General features: G+C 36.1%; 1 non-coding gene and 1 pseudogene across 1 annotated transcript; both read right to left on the reverse strand.

Moving 5' to 3' along the window:
- LOC132481538 (ferritin light chain-like) overlaps nt 1-15,222 on the reverse strand; it is a 35,828-nt pseudogene extending 20,606 nt beyond the window's left edge.
- LOC132482803 (small nucleolar RNA SNORA35) lies at nt 14,997-15,125 on the reverse strand. Its single transcript, XR_009530969.1, has one exon. It is a non-coding gene; the product is annotated as a small nucleolar RNA SNORA35 (small nucleolar RNA).
- Nucleotides 15,223-21,841: the final 6,619 nt, after the last annotated feature.

The following is a 21,841-nucleotide window of genomic DNA, read 5'->3' on the forward strand; positions in this document are numbered from 1 at the left end:
TGGGGGAAAATGGGGAATATAATACCTGCATCTGAACTGATGTACTACTAGTCCCTTAGAGCCAAGGACTGTGGATTTTAGGGGAACAAAACTTGCCACCCCAAAATGTCTCTTTGGCAAGCAGATTATTTCAAGCTGAAAGCAATCAAGGCCCAAAAGACTCAGGAAGAAACTTTGACCTTCCCCCTAACTGCCTAAAAGAATTTAGATAGAGGGCCTGTTCCCAGAATAGAGCTATGACCAGAGATAGCTGCAAAGAATATGGGCTCAGTGTGATGGTGGTGGGGGGCAAAGAGGGCCTAGGGATCAGAGTCCACAGCTGTGTCTCATTGTTTCTGCCTGGCCCAGTAAATATTTATTTACCAAACATTTTGCTTTTCCATCTCCATGTGAATTGCCTTCCTCCCCTTTGAAATCCCAAACCACTACCCTCAACATCCTCTTTTGTCTTTAGCTGAAGATAGCATTTAAGGTGGTCTCTTGGGCCATCTCAGGGAGCTAGTTTCCTGAGTATGTCTCATGTATTCAGGAGGTACACATGTTAATAAACTTCTTAACCTGTCTTTTATTATAGGGGGTCTCAGCCAAGAATTCAGAATGGTAGAGGGAAAATTATTTTTCCTTCCTTACACAGACTACATTGTTTTAAGACATCCCTGTCTTGGCACATGCTATTTCTTCTGTCTGGAATGACCTTTGACCCTTTCCATGCTTGGCCATCTCAGAGTCATGACATAGAGCACTGCTAGATATCATGTCCTCTGTGAAGCCTGCTCTGACAGTGCCAATCATTCCCTTCTCTACAGTACTTGTGGATCTCATACTTATTCCATCATTGCCTTCATGCCATTTTACTCTCATTATTCGTCTGCATATCTCTCTCCTCTGTGAGACTGGGAACAATTAATTAACAACAAATATAACTGAATCTTTTTTGGGTCCCCAACACCTGGCATAGTGCCTGCATACAGTAGGCATTTAGTAAACTATTACTGAACTGAGCAGTGTTAAGCAAAGTACCTGCAGATACCTGAAGTTGAGGAAAATAGACATGCTGATTTTAAAACAGAACATAAAAACCCTTGTTCATATTGGAAAATGAGAATCAAAGCATGTTGCCAAAATACTGCTTCTTATCCACAATCATATTTTTAATGATTCTTCTATGTTTGTTTTGTAAAAAAAAAAAAATCTAGTGACTGATATAGTTCATTCAGAAATAATCTATATTCACCCCTTTTCACAAAAGTGGTTTTTTCATGATTAAATCTGATTTACTGACCTGAAATTGCATAAGCCATCACAGCCTTCTGCATTTTTATAATCCTGCCTTTTGCATTCTTATACTACACATTGCATGCACATGCTTTCAACTGTGTTACACTTGGTTGTCTGATTTTAAATAATTCTTCAAGATTCCCTTTAAACTTCCTTAAATTCTCCTGACTTTGCCCTTTGTACTTTCAAAGTCAGCTTCCAACTAGGGCAGCTTGTTTCCCTAATTCTTTGTCATTCATTCGTGGTTTTGTTTTTTTTTCTCTCTCCTTCCTTCTTCTATCTCTCTTGATCCCCCAGTGGCTCCCCGGGGAAGCTGCTGACTGTTTTTCAGTCTTTTCATTGTATTTTCTCGTATTCATTATTTTCTCCTCTATGGAGCTATCGCCTTCATGCTGTTTTCTTAAGGCACTTTTTTCTTTACATGAGCCCTATTGTATCTGTTTTCTTCCATAGTTTCCATTCCTGTCACCACCTGATATTCATATATATTTTTTCCTCTGTTACTTCCTGAGCTTCCTCATACTTCCTTCCTCTCTTTTGTATCAGTTAAGTGGCTTTTTGGCATTCAGTAGAACAGGGAATATTGTCACCAGCTCAGAAATTCTTTTGTCCCCCAAAACAATAGAGGTATTAAGTGCTGCCTTTTCTTCGGCTTTTCTATGGGCTGTTTTCATATGTCTTTCCTCTCCAATTACTCACAGTCCCTTCCTGAAAAATGCTGTATTCGAGAATCTACTTTGGGATTATTTGAGCTACCATTCTCTGTTGACTCACCTTCTTCCCAATGTCTGGCCCATACCCGAGGCCCTCAGCTGCTTACATCACGACTATGGACTAAGCACAATTAAGAAACTCAGTATTGAGGACTAAAACTTTATTTAGTATGCTCTCACTTTTCATTTATTTCTATAATATGTTGCCACCAATTTTTAATACTTTCAATTCTGAGAAAATAATTACTTCAAAGCCTCTAGCAGTACTTATTTTATTAGCAGGGGCGTGTAACTCTTATCTACAAAGGTTCAAATACCAAAACCTTCAGATCCTATAAGCAGGTGATATGCCAAATCAATAAACCATTAAATAGGAACGACATATCTAATTTTCAAGGATACAATGCCAATCTGATTAAAGTGTGAGGGGGAAAAAAATTAAACGGGAACAATTCAGTGTGTTTAAAAAGAAATAATAGGCCCCAAATGGAGTTACTTGTGCTAAGCTCTAGGTCAGCAAACCAAGACTTAATACCTGACCTAACCACAGTTACAACCGCCCCCAGGAATGTAGTCTTAACTGGTCAGTTAGGAATTTTCTGGTCAGAACCAATAAAACAATCTGCCACATAGTCTCCTTCCATCCCCATAGGTAGGTTACCTAAGACTGAAATAATCCACTCTTTCCCCCCCTTCTGCCTACAAAGGGCTTCCATTTTGTACAACTCCTTGGAGCTCCTTTCTATCTGCTAGATGGGATGTGCTGCCCTACTCATGAGTCATTTAATAAAGCCAATTAGATCTTTAAAATTTACTCAGTTGAATTTTGTTTTTTAGCAAGTAGTTCTAGTCATCCTCCTATGTGAATCCAGGAGACTTGTGAGGTGCTATAGATAGTTTCCATGCACTTAAAATATGACTTAATGAAAGTTCAGTTACAAATAACTTCTCAGAAATGTATCTATTGCCTAAAACAAGGCAAACTCACACTTATCTCCCACTAGCTACCTCGATTTTTGAACAATTTCAGCTATTCACTTAGGTAAGCACATGAGCTCCCAAACTGTTCCACTAACTATTGATATAATTAGAATTGTGATATATAGTGAAGAGAATAAGCCTCCAAAAACACTGGCTCAAAAATTTAAATCTAAAATCTGCTTCCTTTGCACCTTATAGAGCAGTTATTTCTTGGTTGGTGCTTTGAAGGTTTTTTTTTCTCTGCAAGACTGAAAACTAACAGAATTTTTTTTGTTTAGTTTAGCAGCAAATTGCCTGAAATTGAGCCAGCCCAAGAACATGTAGTTAATAACTGTCAGTCCTTGCAAGTAGCTCTGTATGCTAATTAACTTGCACTTTCATAATTTCTTAGCAAAGTTCCTTTACACTGTGAGGTTTTTCCTGTTAAAACTGATTCATTTTGGTTCTGCAAAGGGGACAGAAACTCAAAGCTCAAAGGCTCTCCCCTACCCTGATCCTACCCTGTACTATCTTGGTTAAATCATTCAATTTATCTGTGGTTCATATTTTCATCTTTAAAAACCAAGATGTTAATAAATAATATGTGAAGGCTGACAAAGCATTATGGCAGTGAGAAGCCTGCATTAAAAAACACCAGCGCATACATTAAAGAAGACAAAATAGAGAGTCCAAGTAATCAATGTTGCTTCATCCTTTTCTAAGACACAAATAAGTAACCTAGCTTCTAGGGCTCTTGTGAACACTAAAAGTGATCTGTTTTTCAGATGCTCTGTAAACGGCAACAACTGATTTATCCAGAAACATCATTTATATAGAACAAAATTGCACACAGGAAGGAAGCAAAAGTAATATGTTATCACAAAGGTCGCATCCACTTCATTAATAATAGCATTGTTTCTCCTTTCAAAAAAATCATGTCTCCTAGTTTCTAAATATTTTCTTAGAAAATGGGTTCTGTTTTGCAAAATTCATTGTTCAATTTCTTTTTCCTGATTTACTCATTAGTAACACCAGTATGCAAAAGTTGGGGGTTAATTATCAAATCATTGTGGTGAGCTAAAATTTATTGTTAACAAGAAAACAAATGTGTGTCAGTGGAAAACTGAAAATTCATGAACAATCTAAGAAATCTTTCTACAAAAAACTAATCTGTTAAAAACTAATTTGCAATTATACCACAATAAAAAAAGAACAAATCAGAAATAATATTAATAGATAGTATATAGGATCTATATAAACATGACTATAAAAATCTACTGATGATCTAAAAGGAGATATACATATGTATATACATGTATGTGTAGATACAGATATACATATATTTGTATATATGTAATTTTATTATTGGATTATGTAGTGGACATCAGTTGCTTTTGTCTTTCCAGTATTTTCTCCTCCCTTTTTTTGTTACCAGTGTCTTCCTTCTTTTGAGGAACTCTACTTTCGCTAATCTGTATGGTTCTGTGGAAGCTCCCTCCCCCAAACAGAGGAGGCTACTCTCTCACTCTGGGTCTATAATAGTACCTTAGCCTCTTGGTCACTCTAATGATCCTAGGGACCATGATTTGATCCACATAAGTCAATTATTCCAAGGTGGAAATTAAGGGAAAGCATTCTCAATTCTCCTGGATGATCATCTGTAAGGATGGCTCTTTAAAGATGATAATAGTCACATTTCCTGACACATAGAACAGTCTAAGAGAATGAGGATAGCACATGCTCAAGAGCTGAAATAAGAAGTAAAACAATGGGGTAAGGGGGTGGTTGTGACACTTTTCAAATTCCAGGATGCCATCAATTCCAAGTCCTCTACTACTCCTTACCTTATGGATATATGAGCCACTGAATTTGCCATATTTAGTTAAGATGGTTGGAATTGTGTTTCTAAAAAAAGAAAATACTAATTTGTGTAAAACTAATATGGTTCAATACCCTAAATTACAACATTATACACTTTTCTAAATAAACTTGGAACCTAGAAAAAAATGTTATCATTTTGGTATAGTAACCCCACAAGCAAAGCAAAAACCAAGAAACAACCATTAAAACATAAGTGAGTTCATGCAAAAAAAATGCAAAAAAAAGTCCCATTTATTACTCTGAATGGCATCTACCATGTTATATATAAAATACTAACTTGTATATTCCCATGGTAGTTTCAAAGTAAGACATTTTCTCAGGTTTTTAAAAAGTTTTGATATAGATACCACATAGTATTAATAAAAAAATTCAGTTAAAATTCTTCATTTGAATTGTACCTTTTTTAATGTAAGGTACAGTAATAAGATCTAAGCTATGAAAATGTAGACCTGATATTTCCAAAGATGTGTAAATATTAATGCAGTTTATTTTATTGCTGCCTGAATGAAGCCTACATCCTGATGGAATGGGATAATATTCTTTTTTAATGACCTGTTTAAATTATCATCTACTGGGAAATAGTTATACTTTGTTCTTGAGAGCAATTTGAACTTTATTTAAAGTTGAAAGTAATTATTGAAAGAAAATTAAGTTTTCCCTTGTTGATCTTATATGGACAACCACTTGCATCTAATCAAGTTTGGAATAACAAGAATTTTTTTTTTCCCAAAAGCTAATCAATTAGAAAAAAAAAAACCTTCAATATAAGAGCTAGTCAGAAAATCACTCTCAATATTTCACTCTCAAATATTCACCAATTCTTGGGCTTCCCTGGTGGCACAGTGGTTGGGAGTCTGCCTGCCGATGCAGGGGTCGCGGGTTCATGCCCCGGTCCGGGAGGATCCCACATGCCGCGGAGCGGCTGGGCCCGTGAGCCATGGCCGCTGAGCCTGCGCATCCGGAGCCTGTGCTCCGCAACGGGAGAGGCCACAACAGTGAGAGGCCTGCGTACCGCAAAAAAAAAAAAAAAAAAAAAAAAAAAAAAAATATATATATATATATATATATATATATATATATATATATTCATCAATTCTCAATATTTCAGAATTGGTTCTTCACCTTTATTTATTTATTTAAAAAACTTTATGTGAAACCAGATTTATTTATTTGGCCACACCTTGAGGGATCTCAGTTCCCTGACCAGGAATTGAACCTGGGCCACAGCAGTGAAAGCCCGGAATCCTAACCACTAGGCAAACCAGGAACTCCCCCATTCTTCATCTTTAAATGAGACTATACTAACCAAAGTCTCCATATCAGAAGAGGTTCCAACAGAGTATAAGGGCCCTGATTTCATGTTCTTAAATATAAGGGCTCAGCAAAAGCAGAAAACAGTTTTATGTTAGGAAAAAATATGAGTCTATTTGTGAATTTTATATGCCAATGTAGTCAGGTAGCACTTAAGCAGAAAATCTACTACCAATGAACGCTTAATCCTTTGAGTTTAAGAAACAAGGAGAAACAGAAAGCACAATATAATAATAGGTGGTGTAACTCAAATGCATAAGGTAGAAGCATTCTACTTTTTCTTTTTTTTTTTTGAAGAGTCCTACTTTTGAAAGGGGTTGAGAGCTCTCTACCTCCAGGCTGTAAACTACTTGAATGCACAGAATATGCTTTTGTTTTCATTGTATTTAGCATAGAGTCTGGTATCTATTAAGTCTTCAAAAGATGTTTGTGTGACTGCACTGAATATCAAATTCAAATAAGTTTCAATAATTTTTAAAATGTGCATAATTTGTTACCAAAACTGCAGCTGTTAAACATTTGCTCTCAGACTTCACTGCGACATGGCATAGCCTGGGAACACTCACTCTGTGACACTCACCTTCTGTGAAGAATTAGATTGGAGTCTCATAAGATCAAAATGTGGATACAATTCTACCTGTGGTCTTGCAGAAGATAAGATGTTCTTGACAAAGTCTTTAATGTTCCACTTGCTAATGGCCCATCTGTGTACTTCCCTCTAGCCAGAGGTCCATGCCATGTAGGAAGCCACCCTTGATTGTTCCTACTCAATAATCACTCCTAATGATATTTATGTTTCACCTTTTCATTCAAAGTGAGAGTAAAATATATTTAAACAGAAACGTAGAGAGTGATGACATCGAATCCTACATTCCATGGTTCAGGGATGCATTATCAACAATCAAGTGAAGATACTACCTGCATTACTAGGTTGCTAAGATTGTTACCATTAAGAATAGAGTATGCATGGAAAATACCTTGCACATATTAAGGGTTATATAAGTATTTGTTGAATAAAAAATGAATGATAAATTTATATTTTAATTGCACTATTATGATATACCACATTCACTTCAAATTTCAGTTTTGAGAATCATGGAGTTCTATAAAACAATCTTACTTCCTGGCTTGAGCTTAACCTGTAATACACTTCAAACTTAAGGACAGGAAGATTGTAAACTATTTTGATCATATATGAATCTTCTTACATTTACTAATAATTCTACAAAAATTTTTCCAAGTAGCATTATACAAAATTCAATATAAAATTAAAATAAATAATCTCAGTCATTTATCACTATTTTTGTCATTGGGTGTACATTTTACCATTACAACATTATAATCTGTGAACAGCACATGGCCTAAACATTGTGTTGTTTAGAAGAATAGATGATATGAGAAAAGTATCTTGCATTTCAAAATACTTAAATTTTGAAACATTACTGCTTTGTTCTACCTTGAGGAGTTTTAACAGTTTCACTGTTCTGAGAGAATGCTCAATCCATTGATTACAATCAGCTGGACAATCTTCTATCCCAACGAAATCAATCATGGTGACAGTTGCCACTCTGGCCTCCTCCCTGTATTTTCGAAGCATGGAGGAGGACAAGTGAGCACCTGCCTCCAAGATTTTAGACTGGAAATATTTCTTGAACAAATCAGGATTCTTTATACTATGGCAGAATACAACCTTCTGAAAAAGGCTGGGTGGGACTGCCCTAACAAATGTGTCCATGCTCTGATCATGTTTTCCTTAAAAAACAAATTCCTCACATAATTTGTAAATGGAATTTAACAATATGTACAATATAATCGTCAGGAAATGGCTTTTAGATGTTTATGTCACATTGTTTATCACAATAGAAATTAATAAAAGTTTGATCAGAATATTCGTAGAGCTATTTTTTGTAACAAGAGAAGCCATTTATTTTTCTTTTCACAATAAAAATAATGTACAAATGAATGAATATTCATTTATGGAGCTGCTCAAGCAAAAGCAAAACCCAAAATATTAAAGATCAGTAAAGATATTAATTCTTCTCTTAGAATATTATTGAAACAGTTGACATATTATTATATAATGTAATGACATAATATTACATAATGGCCCAAAACATATCACAAATGATCACTTTTAAAGTTGTACAAGAATTCCATTTACAACATATTTGATCTATATATTTACTAACCTACAGGCCCAGGGAATATAACATCTCATGCCTCTGCATTTCAATAATGGATAGCGACAGATGCCATTAAATCCCTATTTGAAGGTATTAAAACTGAAAGACTTTGTCCTTAAATTATGAATTTGTTTATTGTATTGAACTGTCAGGCTATTTTGCTGCTGCCTCTCAACTTGTTCTCAATACATGGTCAGGAAATGAGTAGGTTCACGTGAGCCCATCTGAGAAGGCACTCCCCATTTCTGAAATTCTATAAGGAGGCTTGTTTGGAAAAATCAGTGAAACATTCCATTTAATCAGTTATTTCCTTCTACATTAAAAAGACAAAATAATCTATGACTTTGTTATAGAGCCCAGTCAGTTGCTCTAAAACACCATGGGTGCAGATCTATCTTCTTATGATGCTTTCTATCCTAGAAATGTTTCGTATGGCATGAGGAAGAAAGTACCCATCATCCTGCTGGTCTCAAGTCAAATTCCTTTCTTTTTGTTCTTACACTCGCTCTCCCTTAGCCAGTCCTGGCCTTATTCAATTGCAATTACAATGTCTTTTTAAAAACAAGTTTGTCTTGCTCAGGTTCTCAGCTTTTTGGGTTGTCTACGGCTGGTTACCCCTCCAGATCTCAGTGTGAGTTAACATCTTCATTTTCCTTCTCTTGTCTTACACCTTCCAACAGCTCTGTAAGGTGTCACCAATCTCCAGAAGTTTGGGAATGAGGCATAGAGTTTGGATCATGCTCTTATTTTGCCAGAACAATGATTAAACACACACACACACACACACACACACACAGAAAATGAGTAGAGGTTTAAATTATTTTTACTTCTACACCCTGAAATAATTGAGGCCATTTTCAAAAGAAATAATCTACTTTTGAATTTGGCCTTAATTTTAAAATACACGTAGTCAGAGATGCCTGCGGATTAATATTTCAGCACATTGTCAAGTGATTCCATATGTCTTTTATTTTTCCTCTTCCCACTTCCCCCCTTTTAGTCAGAAGTATTTGAAGTTTAAGTGTTTTGTAAATCAAGGGGTAGAATAGTCTACTATGAGTGGCAGAATAAAACAGATTGATTTAAAATTTACGAGCAGTATATTTGAAGACAGATTCTCAGTGATTTACTTACAACTCTATTTTCAGCTCCTATCAGTTTTCAGCTGTTCATATCTCTGATTTAATGCTTTATGTAGTTGCTTTAGTACATTTACAGATTTAAATGTACAGTAGTATGTATTTCTGAAAAAAATGCACTGAAAGTTTAAAATTTTCAATTGGACTACCTGTAAGGTTAGTAGAGATTTCTTAGCATTTGGAATTCACTTGGAATATTTTCCTAAAAGGACTTCAATTTTCCGTTTCATGCCTAACCATGCAAAAAGTAAGGGGAAACCCCTTATAGCAATGTTTACACCATCCTAAGCAAAGTTATAATACGGAGAAAATTAATACCCTCAGTTCTAAATTTCATAATTTGTGCTCATTGTAGCAATCATTTATGATAAAACATCTATTATAGCTCCTATTTCTTCTGTTACTTCTGTTTTTCATTCAACTATTCTTTATAAAATCTTGACTTCTCTCCCTCTCATCCCCTCCCACTATGATCATTACCATCACTAACAACACTGACAGCAGACAGGTGAACTTGCAACTGGGCTTAAATACATCCTGGCACCTCTACCAAAAAAAAATCTGTCTCTGTAAATATCTCTGTCCAAATGTAAATGAACTAAGTAGCAACTTAAAAGTTGTTAATATTTGATCTTGTATTTTATATCTACTGTATTTTATATCTACTATATTAAGAAGGCTCAGAATTATTTGTGGATATTACACCACAATTTTAAAGGACAGAATAAATATTAGACCAGTAAATTTTTTCTCTTCTTCCTCAGATTCTTTTTAGACTAGATCTACCTCCAACTTCTCCAGTTAATGGAGTGGAGGATCCGTGTGCATTATCAAAAGTGATGTATAGGGCTTCCCTGGTGGCGCAGTGGTTGAGAGTCCGCCTGCCGGTGCAGGGGACACGGGTTCGAGCTCTGGTCTGGGGGGATCCCGCATGCCGCGGAGCGGCTGGGCCCGTGAGCCATGGCCGCTGAGCCTGCGTGTCCGGAGCCTGTGCTCCGCAATGGGAGAGGCCGCAACAGTGGGAGGCCCCGCGTACCGCAAAAAAAAAAAAAAAAAAAAAAAAAAGTGATGTATAATCCATTCTGATGGTTTGGGCCGCTTTCTCCACTCTCTGCGATAGGAAAAACTGCCAAGGCAAGTGGCCCTACAGCCTTGAAGCAGCTGGATTCACAGAAGACATCTCAGCTTCTTTGAGGTGGTACAGTTCCTTGTGCAGGTGCTACAACTTTACTCCAGAGAGCATGATCTCTCCTTTTAGGTGATTAGAACTGGGAACAAGAGCAAGCTTTATGATATCAGAATGGGTAGCAGGCCTCAGTTGTGAGAAGTGACAAGGGAGACCAGTGCATGGTATCCAGGCTTCCCAGCTGAGCTGTCTGAAGCCTTGGTTACCTGTAGCATAATGGTAGTTTTCACACTCTGAAAATACACAATGCCAGCTTCTCCTGAAAGAGTCCCCCACCATTCTAGGGTTGCATCATTATCAGAGGGAATGAAAATACGGTCTTAATCCAGTTAGGAAATAAAGGACACTTGCTAGGAAGTTTCAAGTCAACACAACAAATATTTGCTGGTTTGGGTTAACTTACCTGCACGAAATGTTCTTTTTTTGTGACAGAGAAGCACATGATCCCAAACCAGTTACAACTATGTCCCTGGAAACACTGGTGATGGAAGTGACATTTCTGTAGAAGTTAGAGCAGGAAACGAACTTTAGAGATCCTTTACTTAGCCCTTAGTAGAGCACCTTGCACAAAGTAATCTCACAATAAATAACTGATGAATGGATGCATCCAGTTCACTACCTCTTTTTACAGGTGAAGGAAATAAAGCCAAAGGGAAGAAGTAATTTACTCAATGACATAAAGTTGACCAGTGGCAGAGCCAGGATGAGAGACCAGAATTTCCAAGTCCTTAGTGATTATTCTCTCTACCATACTCTTCTTTGTATTCAGTCATTTCCACTGTTGATTGATCAGCAGTGAACTGTAATCATATCCATCTCTAGAAATTTGTCCATGTGACCTCATGCCTGCAAAGCTCTTTAGCAGAGCAGTAGCTTAAACTAGGCTTAACAGCTCTAGTCCACATCCATTTATCTCTCTGAATTCCAACACTGCTTATTGCCTGTACCACATATTTAGAATTTTAATACAAAGAATTATGGATTATTTTGCAATGATTTCACATGTATTTCTTTTGTCATTAATAAGTTTGCATGCTCCTCTGGGTAATGGACATTTGCTTATACTTCTTTCACATATGTCAGCATGTAACTCTTAGGTTTGTATGGGTACAGAAGAGATCGAATAAGCATGTAACTTAGAATCCAAATTGGTACACTCTTGAGAGTCAAAGAAAGTAATCATATTTGCTTGATAAGTGTAAACTGTGACTATCCTGGACAAACTGGAATGTATGATCTCCCTAAGAGCAGTTGACGTGCTCAACACATGTTCAATTAGACTCATTCACCAATGATTGTATAATCGTCCAACTATGGGATACTGTTTATAGTTTACCTTATTACACTGAGTGGAATTATTTCTAAAGTAGTAATCACTGAAAAATCATGAATATTGTGGAATTCCATTTACTGAATACGTATATGTTATTTGTTTACAAGTTATTATGAATATTTCCACAAAATATTCATTTGTTGCCTTAAAGTTGTAAGGATAAAGTTAAGTGCAAAGCTTCTGCTGGTCCAGTTTTAATCATTCCAGTATTGAAAATGTGGCTAAGAGTGGGAAAAATGGCATTCTCTCTATTTTCCTGAGGGTAAAATATGAAATCTCATGACTTTCATGTGGGGTAGGTCGGGCAGGGTGCTGTGAGGAGCTATGGACAAAAAGGCCTAAATTTGAAGTTTAAAAATAGATTTAAATTTAAACACTCTATTCAAAAATATCAAGACACATCATGATCTAAAATTTCTTTTGGGATAAAACATGGAGACATTAATAAAGGAAACAAGTAAAGTCCACAATAAATTTATATACAAAAAATGACTGACTAAAATTTTATAGCATTTACCCATCATACTATATACTAACTTAATGAAAAAAATCTTTACATTCATTTGTTAAGAAATAATCAAACAAGTTTTTTCATACATATAAATATGTATTTTTCTCTTCAGATATGTAACAAAGGTTCAGACATCCCAGACAGAACAGTCCATAGTTTAAATTTAATAATATTGCCAAATTAGAGGTTTAATGATAAAAATTCCCTGCAGCAGAATGAATTTTAAGCACTTGAACAATGGTAGTTACACCATCTGCTCCAGATAGAAATTTGCTGTCTTGACAGTAATAAAGAACAAATAGGCAAAACAGATATATCAAGCCAGCAAGAGGGTAAATGCAACAAGGGAAGAAGCATTTCCTAGATAAATTGCTTTTTCTTTTGAATACTACATTCTATACTAAATAATACTTCATTCAACTGTAAGCAGATGTTTATCAAAGAAAATTCATATTCATAATCTTTATCACAAAAATCGTTCTATATTATGAGAGAATCTAAACAATCATACTTTGCCATTCCTCATTCCATTCATTTCCTAAATGAAATTAAAGTACACAAACAGGAAAAAAATAAAAGCAAAAATAATCACATGGGAAACAAAATAGCATGTTGCCCTTAGGAAAAATACTGAGAACAGACATTATGTTGACAGATTCTCACCTACCTGCACAGACTTCCAAGACAAGCCCCTAGACTACATTATTTTAAGAAATTGTTTTAAAAATCTATTTAAAAGACTGTCTTCCCACATCCTGTAATCAGTGTAATATGTGTGTATATGGCTGAGAGGAATAGGGGAGTGTTCAAATAGCATTTGTTCTACATTAAAATAATAAGGGGAAAAATAAAACTCTGTATCATTATAACACATTAATTCACAAAGTTAGATCATATAAATATCTTGCCATATGTCTAAGAAAGAAGATATTTACTTTCATTTTTAAAAAAGAGGCCAATTTTTGGAACCTCAAGACAAGGAAATTTACATAGAGGCACATGGCCCATCTTCTACTTTGATTTCATATCACTCACATACTTGATGTTCAAACTTCTTTTATCTTTGGTTCAATGGTGGCAATAAAGATGATAGTTTGAAAGGTAGTTGAAAGAAAGAAATTAAAAAAATATATACTGTATAAAAGTCTATTCCTTATCAATTGTCAGAAAAAATGTATCAGTTTTTATTTCATTTTGTATTTCAATCAACAAGGATTTATTTAGTGTGATATATATTTTTCACTGATATATTTCATCTCAATTGTCTGAAAATAGTAAAATTATAATAAGCTGCAAGTTGTGTATACTATATTACAGTGTTGGCCTAATTGTCAGAACATAGCTATGACCTGAGGTTAGACCTATGAGCCCAACGTCCTTTCTGGCTGAAGGCCCTAAAGACATTTCCTGGGAAGGCAAGTTTACCATCCACAATGTTAACACAAAAAAAGTGTGAGGTCTTACTTCAAAATAATTATTTTCACTTAAATAACTTATCATGAATTCATCTCTCAGAAACTAATCTTTTCTTGATTTTAAATGAGTTTTCAGTGTATGTTTTATTTGCCACATAAAACAGTACCATGTTTTGTATGGTACTAAAACTAGGGTATTCAACTTTCTAGATCTTCAAGTCCTGGTTATAAGAATTAATGAATGACTTCATAGGTAACTTACATGAATTTTTCCATCAGTAATTATTTATTGAGCTTCTACTTTATGCAAGGCAAGGGGCTAGGTGCTGCAGTAAGTACTAAGATGTATGAGAAGATAGGGTCTTTGCTTTCAAAGAGTTTACAACTTAGCCAATAAGTTACCGACGTAAATGATTACAAAAAATGGGAAACTAGTTATTGCCAAACTGTGTGATAGAGGGAGAGGTTCAAGGGGGATTTGAGTATTCAAAGGTATTATGAAGGAAAGAAGGGGCTAGGAATGGGTCTTGAGTGTAGATCTAAATTACAAGAAATAATTGGAAAAGAAATTCTGTCAGCACTAGATTTAAATAGACTGTTAAACTACCTACAGGGAATGAAGAGGCAGGGGAAGGCTAGTTTGTCAGGAAGCTGGTAAGAATGTGGGGCAAATAAAATACACAAGAGCCAAAATCTGTAAGATAATTATAATCTATTTTTGTCACATCAAAAGGAGAAAACAACTTATCTCTCCTATCCTAACACTTAGTGAGCAATTTGCCAGCGAATATAAATGAATTTATCTTGGAATATAATCACCATGACAATCTTAGATCATTCCAGTAGTGTCAAGCTTATCTTATGGACTAGGACACTGAGTCTAAGAGGGTTAATGTGAATTGCTAAGAGCTACACAGCTAGCAATTATGATGATAATAAGCAATAACGGTGATAACATTTATTGAGTACCTGCTATTAAGCTGATTCCAACATAGTCACTTTTATCTAGTAGTAGCAGATACTGAGCTGCTTGATTTGTTCCTCCACCTCCTCACTTTTCTTAGGCAGGGTCCCAGGACCCAGGAGATATGTACCCACCTGCATGCAGGAGTAGCCCACAGCATGACTCTCCCAGCTTTGTGGAGGGATTTGCTTTGGCACTGCTCGATGCCCAGTTGGTCAAGGAGGAGCCCAGTGGGTCACTTGCCAGTGCTGTTGACAGTGGAGCTAGGGTCGGGACGCTGTGTTTTGTGCCGAAGAACCAGCTTGAAGGAGGGTGTGGATGGGAGACCTGAAACATCTCAGGATCCATTGCTGCATTCCCTCGGCATGGCTACCGCACACATGGGTCAGCTTCAGGTGAAGGAATTGTGAGTTTAGAATCAGGCAGGTCTGGGTTCAGAATCCAGGCTCTGACACTCACTAGCTATGGAACCTTGGAAACTCATTAAAGCCCTCTTGGCCTATGTTTCCTCATATGTGACTGTTGCGAGAGTTAGAAGAAATAACTCGTAGAGTCCAGTCCAGTAGGTGACATATTAGTAGATGTTCAATCAATAATAGCTATTGTCACACTAAACGCCTCCCATGTAACCAATGGCAATTCTCTTTTTCTTTTTCAAATTACATTTGTGAGGAAGTTAGTTAAACATTTCTAGATTTTTTTTGTTAATAATTCCATATTTTTCTACTTCTCTTATAATTTTCCTTTACAAAAGCCAAGTTGCTTTATACCTAGTTGTTTATGTTGGCTTAAATGTTGAATATGACTATTTAAAATTGCCTAAAGTTTCTCAATGAGAATTTGTAGATCACTACTCTGAAATTATGTAAAAGACAAAGACACATTTTTCCTGTGTATCTGGAAGGAACTCACATTCTCCCAAATGTACAAAACAGAAAACTATCCATTTGATGTGCCTCCCATTTTTTCTCCTGGTTATGACTAAAACTTTGTCACCTTAAGCAGCCATTGGCAAATAATCATTATTACTTCTTTTTCATTATTTGCTTCATGAAGTCATTGATAAAATTCTATGAACCAAGCACTACTCTAAATGTAGAGTGTTCCTATTTTAAAAAAGCCTTTTTCTATACCCCTTCTAGTTTTGCCCTAGCCTATTATGCTGCCTTACCAAATGATGCCCCCTTGGGTGCTCAGCCATCCTGGAATTTGAAAAATGGTCTGGCCTTAAGTGCATAGGACTGGATTAACTATAACCATTGCTATGTGAATCACCATTATCATCTCATCAACACGGCTCCATTGACAAAATCGATTAATCAATGAAAAAATAAAACAATACATTGTATACACATTGTGAATATTTACTTTTAGGAGATAATGCCAACTTTTTTCCCCTAGTAGTTGTACAGTATATACTTCTGCCAGTAATGCATAAGAAATCTAGTTGATTCACATTCCCTCAAATGCTTGGTTCTTTCAAACTTTAAAGATTTTATCAATACAGGAGGTATAAAATGTTCCATTTCCTTCTTGCCTGCCCTCCCTGGATAAGGAAGGTTCATTACCAAAGTTGAGGTTTAGAACTTTTCTTACACACCTGAAAGAGAATGGAATCAAATAAGAGAACTTTCTCAGCAAAATGAGAACTACCGGTGATATTCTAGGCCCTTGTTGGTGAAAGGTTTTTAAAAATGAAGAGGAAGAAAACAATTTAAAAGTAAGCAATACCTAATTTAAGAGTAGAGAAAAATTGCACTCCCGAATTTAAAGTGTACAATGACGCTTCTCTATGACTGATAAAGAACGTATTTTCCTGCCTAAAATTCTAGAATAATGGCAAATCGAAGAGAAAAATATGAATTCACACTTGTTTCTATTTTTCCAACAAAGGAGACTTATTTCCAAACTATTGGTTAACCTGTTAGAATATAGATACTGTCTTCAATGTGCAGACTATATGATGGATGTAAATACAAAAAGGTGGAAAATAACATGTGACAAACTGTTTATTAATAATGTGTTCTAATAGTTCACATTTTCTTTAGAAGACTATTCATTTATGAAGTTGTCATCCCATTTAGTTCATCATGTAGAAAAATATGTGTTCATTATTCCACAATTTTGAAAAGCATTTGCAGTTTCCTAGAGTAATTATTTTATATGTAAGTATGATTGCAACAGCCTTAATGCTAAATTATAATATTACTTCCAGTATGTATACTCATCAAAATGCAATGCTGTAGTAGAGATAATTCACCTAAAAGAAATTTAGTCAAGGTTTTTATCAATACTTCATCAGTGGTAGCCATTCTGTCCCTATCTATGATGATGTGTCATTATTGTCTAACCATGTCCCAGTAAAATTATGTACGTGCCTAGCATTAATTGCAACAATATCATTCAATGCCTCTTGTTTTTGTGGAAGAGGAGCATGTCTAAACAAACAAAAGTTCCTTAATATAAAGATATGAAGATTAAAAAAAGAAACCCTGCTTTTCTTAAGCATAAGATAGATACTACTTAAATACTGCTCCTAAAAGGAGACCAAACTCACACTACTTAAATATTTGCTTCAATTTTTGGATATATGAAGCATTAGAGAAACATTTCTGCTGAAAAGTTAACTACTAGCATTATTAAAATCTTGATATTCTAAGTCATGACTAATTGATGCAGACCAGTGAACCAAAATTGTTTTCAGAATCCAACAAGCATTCACATTTTTACCTTCATTCTTCAATGTCGTGAGGGTGAGCTACTGGGCACTGCACTCTTTAAAAAGCAGATCTATAAGCTTTACTTTCAGATTGGCACTATGATCTAATGATAAGGTACTCTATCCATGGTCAGTACAGATTTTTCTCAAGATAACTATATATTGGACAGAAAAGCAAAATGTCTCTCTTTTGCTTGCTTTTACTAATATCCTTCTCAAAAATTTAATCGATCAACCAGCAAATATTTATGCATATAAGATACTATGTACAAGATACTTACGTGAACGCCTGGGTAAGGTGTAAAAAGACAAATAGACTGCTTAATGAGATGGAAGAGATAATGATGGCAAATTTGTGTACAATTCATCCCAGTTTGTAAGCTCACTTCCTGAAGATTCTGAAAGGCTGAAATGCAGGCTTCATTGATTCCTCCCCTTTGTATCTGTATAATCTTTATTGCGCAGAGCACATGATTTGGCTTTTTGTAACATTCTTCCTTTTTTGTTTGTTTTTCCATAATTAATCTTATCTCACCAATAGGATTATAAGCAACCTGAGATGTCATAGATCCTAGCTAAGAGTTATCTGCAATGCCCACAATTCCTGGCATAGTGCTCATCACATAGTAATTCTCCATAATTATTTTGGTTAATTAATCTAATATTTAAGGGTATATTATCCAGATAACTTAGTCCACTCATTCTTTATTCTAACCGCCAGAGACTCAAGTGGGAGGAAAAATGATAAAATTCACTGTTATCACCATCAACTACTAGTTCTGGACTCTTCTATTAGTTAAATGTTTACAGCAAATTGTGTGAAAACTGAATAATTTAGAGCAATAAACGTCATCCTTTTCCTGTGACGGGGTACTTTGGTATGTAAATTGTAGTGTTTTGCTTTTTAAAAAGTAGGTTAAATCATTTTTGTTCTAATGCAAACTTAAGGCACTACTTATTAATATGAAGAGTCAAAAATAATGATCTTGGATTTACATATTTTTCCCAAAATATAAACTGAGAAATTTATGTTCTCTGGGGCGTGATATCATAAAGTATAATGAAGGCAGAACTACTGGATCTGTATTCTGCCAACTCGTACTATCCAAATTGCCACTGACCTTCTCCTGAAGGCTTTAGAGAGCCTAGCTATACTTTTCTTTTCCTCTAATTCAGTTGATATCCCTCTCACAGCTATAACTCTGCCATAGGAAATCTCAATTAGTCAATTGTTGGAGAGGAGTAAAAAAAATTATTTTTAACTGGCAGAATTCAATGTTGGATAGCAAACATAAAGAAAGTTGTCTGGGAACAAGTCATATGTTATAGTGTAAGGTACACAGAAACTAAATACAAATCATATTTACTCCTTCTATTTCATTTGTTTTGGTGCCTCCCTTGGGAATTTAACACATAAATCAATTCCCTAAGCTTGGGAATATTGAGAAGTGATGATCTTAATTCAACTTTTCCTAAAAGGTTGTCTAGATAGTAGATGGGACATTAAGTAGATGATCAGATTTTAAAAGTTGTGGCTTGGAAGGACTTTCGTCCCCCTTGAGTCCCAAACACCGGAAAGCTACCTAGCATGACACGACTCTATAGCCACCTGGTGGTAGGGGATGTTTGTTACAGGTGTAATCATTGGAGGGCACAATACCAAAGCATAAGAACTGAAAGATGAGAGATCCAGTCCCATATTTCTAAATACTTATAGGAGCTTCTCTTTGGAAGAGCTGCTATAAATATTATCAAAACCCCTTAGTCAGCATCTTCCTCTATCATTTCCATGTTGCTCTCACTTGGTCTACCCCACCTTATTTCCTTACTAAGTATAACCCAATAAGGTCACAGGCCCCATCAACTCTGCCTCATGCAATGCTCATTCATTTCCAATCTTTTCATGCAGCCCTCCCCCACCCCCCCCAACACACACATTTGAAATGCTCTTCCTCCTGCCCTCTCCACACTCTAAATTCAACTCCATCTTCAATGCTGAGTTCAGAGACACTTCTTATACCTTATTACAACACAAGCAAATCTGACCCATTCTTCATTTCTTTTCCCTCATTGACTTTACAGCTTTCTTTCCCTAATCTATCTTTTCAATGATCAGCTCTCAAGTAAAAAATTTTTCCCCATAGAATCACTCTCTTTAAAAATGTACTTTTTAGTATTATGTGTCAATTATATCTCAATTTAAAAATAGCATCAGAAACGGAAGTGCACTAGAGACAAATTTCTAGAAGAAGGAAATGATATGTTTGTACTGACAGGTAAATCAGCAATGGGAAAGTGGCTGTCTACAATGGGAGAGAGCTGAGATGGAAGTGGAAGCCATAGAAAAACTTGCTACCCACCTGCCTACTAGATATCACCCAATGGGCATCTTAGAGGCAACTCAAATCCAACATGTCTAAACTAAATTTATCTCTGTCCCTCTCCCCAAACAAAACTGCTTCCCCTCCTCCTGTATGCCCCATCTCAGCAAAAAGTGTCTCATATCACTAACTGCGCAAGCCAGAGAGCTGAGAATCATCCTTGGCTCTTCCTTCTCACTTGTTCACAGCCAGTCACCAAGTCCTGACCCTCAAATAGGACAACTACTGTCAATTCCCACCACCCCATTCCACCATGTTGTCTGGACACGCTGTCTTCACTTCCTTACAGCTAAACCCTCTCCAATCTGGCTTGTCTCCACTGCTACACAAAACTCTTATCAAAATCACCAATGACTTGCATGGTACCAAAACTAACAAACATTTTTCTGATCTCATAAATTAAAGTTATGGCAAGAAACAGAATTTACTTTATAAATTCCATATACACCTGAAAAATTCAATCCCACAGAAAAGTCTAAATCTTCTTTAACCCATGAGTTATAATCCCCTCCACCAAATTCTTTTCTAGAGCTGGAACAAACTATAGAACTGGTGGATTTGACTCTCCTGTCCTTACCAGAAAACAGAAGTACCTTCTAGCTCTGCCTTTATTGGACAAATTTGGAGAAGACACTGAAATTTTAGGTTTCTTTAGGATATTAGAGATACTTGGTCATTTTTTCCCTTTTAGAATCAGAGGTTACTGTTAGCCAATAACATAAAGATCTGTTTGTAGGGGCTTCCCTGGTGGTGCAGTGGTTGAGAGTCCACCTGCCAATGCAGGGGACACGGGTTCGTGCCCCGGTCCGGGAAGATCCCACATGCTGCGGAGCGGCTAGGCCCGTGAGCCATGGCCGCTGAGCCTGCGCGTACAGAGCTTGTGCTCCGCAACGGGAGAGGCCACAACAGTGAGAGGCCCGCGTACCGCAAAAAAAAAAAAAAAAAAAAAAAGATCTGTTTGTAAACTGAAAAGTTGGCTTACACTTTAAAGGCACGAGGAGTGCCAACTCATCAAAATGAATATTAAATAAAGAAAAGGAGCAAACAATGTAAGGAAGGTGTGCTGCACTTAACTGTTAACACATCAAGTACCAAAGTCAATTTTAAATATAATTTAAAAAAATAAAGTGTAATAAAGACTAATTCATGGGCTTCCCTGGTGATGCAGTGGTTAAGAATCCGCCTGCCAATGCAGGGGACACGGATTCGATCCGTGGTCCGGGAAGATCCTACATGCCACGGAGCAACTAAGCCCATGTGCCACAACTACTGAAGCCCGCACACCGCTACTGAAGCCTGTGTGCCTAGAGCCCATGCTCTGCAACAGAAACCACTGCAAAGAGAAGCCTGCGCACCACAATGAGGAGTATCCCCTGCTCACCGCAACTAGAGAAAGCCTGCGCGCAGCAGCAAAGACCCAATGCAGCCAAAAAAAAAAAAAAAGACTAATTCATTTATGCTTTTGTATCCAGGGGAACATTATGTATTTTGTTAAAATGAATTTGCAGAGATAAGTATATATGCAATTTAAAGGAAGCTTTCTGTGCAGAAATCTAAAGATATAAAAATAATAATAATGTATGAGTCATTCATTCACACTTTCATACAACGTTTATTGAACACATTTATTGAGTACTCCCACATTATCGATAAGCATTGCTTGAACTATTAAAAGACAGTGTTTAAACTGGGGCACAAATGAATGAATTATACAATTTTAATAACATTATGAATAATACTATTTTGTTAAATACACAAATACTTTGGAAATATCTGTACAAGTCTTTAGAGATACAAACTATAGGAAGTAGTAGATGGAGCAGGAAAAAAGCTCAGAAACTTTGAAGTATGTGCTGAGTATTTTAGC

This window comes from Mesoplodon densirostris, chromosome X (genome assembly GCF_025265405.1).
Source record: "Mesoplodon densirostris isolate mMesDen1 chromosome X, mMesDen1 primary haplotype, whole genome shotgun sequence".
Lineage (NCBI taxonomy): Eukaryota > Metazoa > Chordata > Mammalia > Artiodactyla > Ziphiidae > Mesoplodon > Mesoplodon densirostris.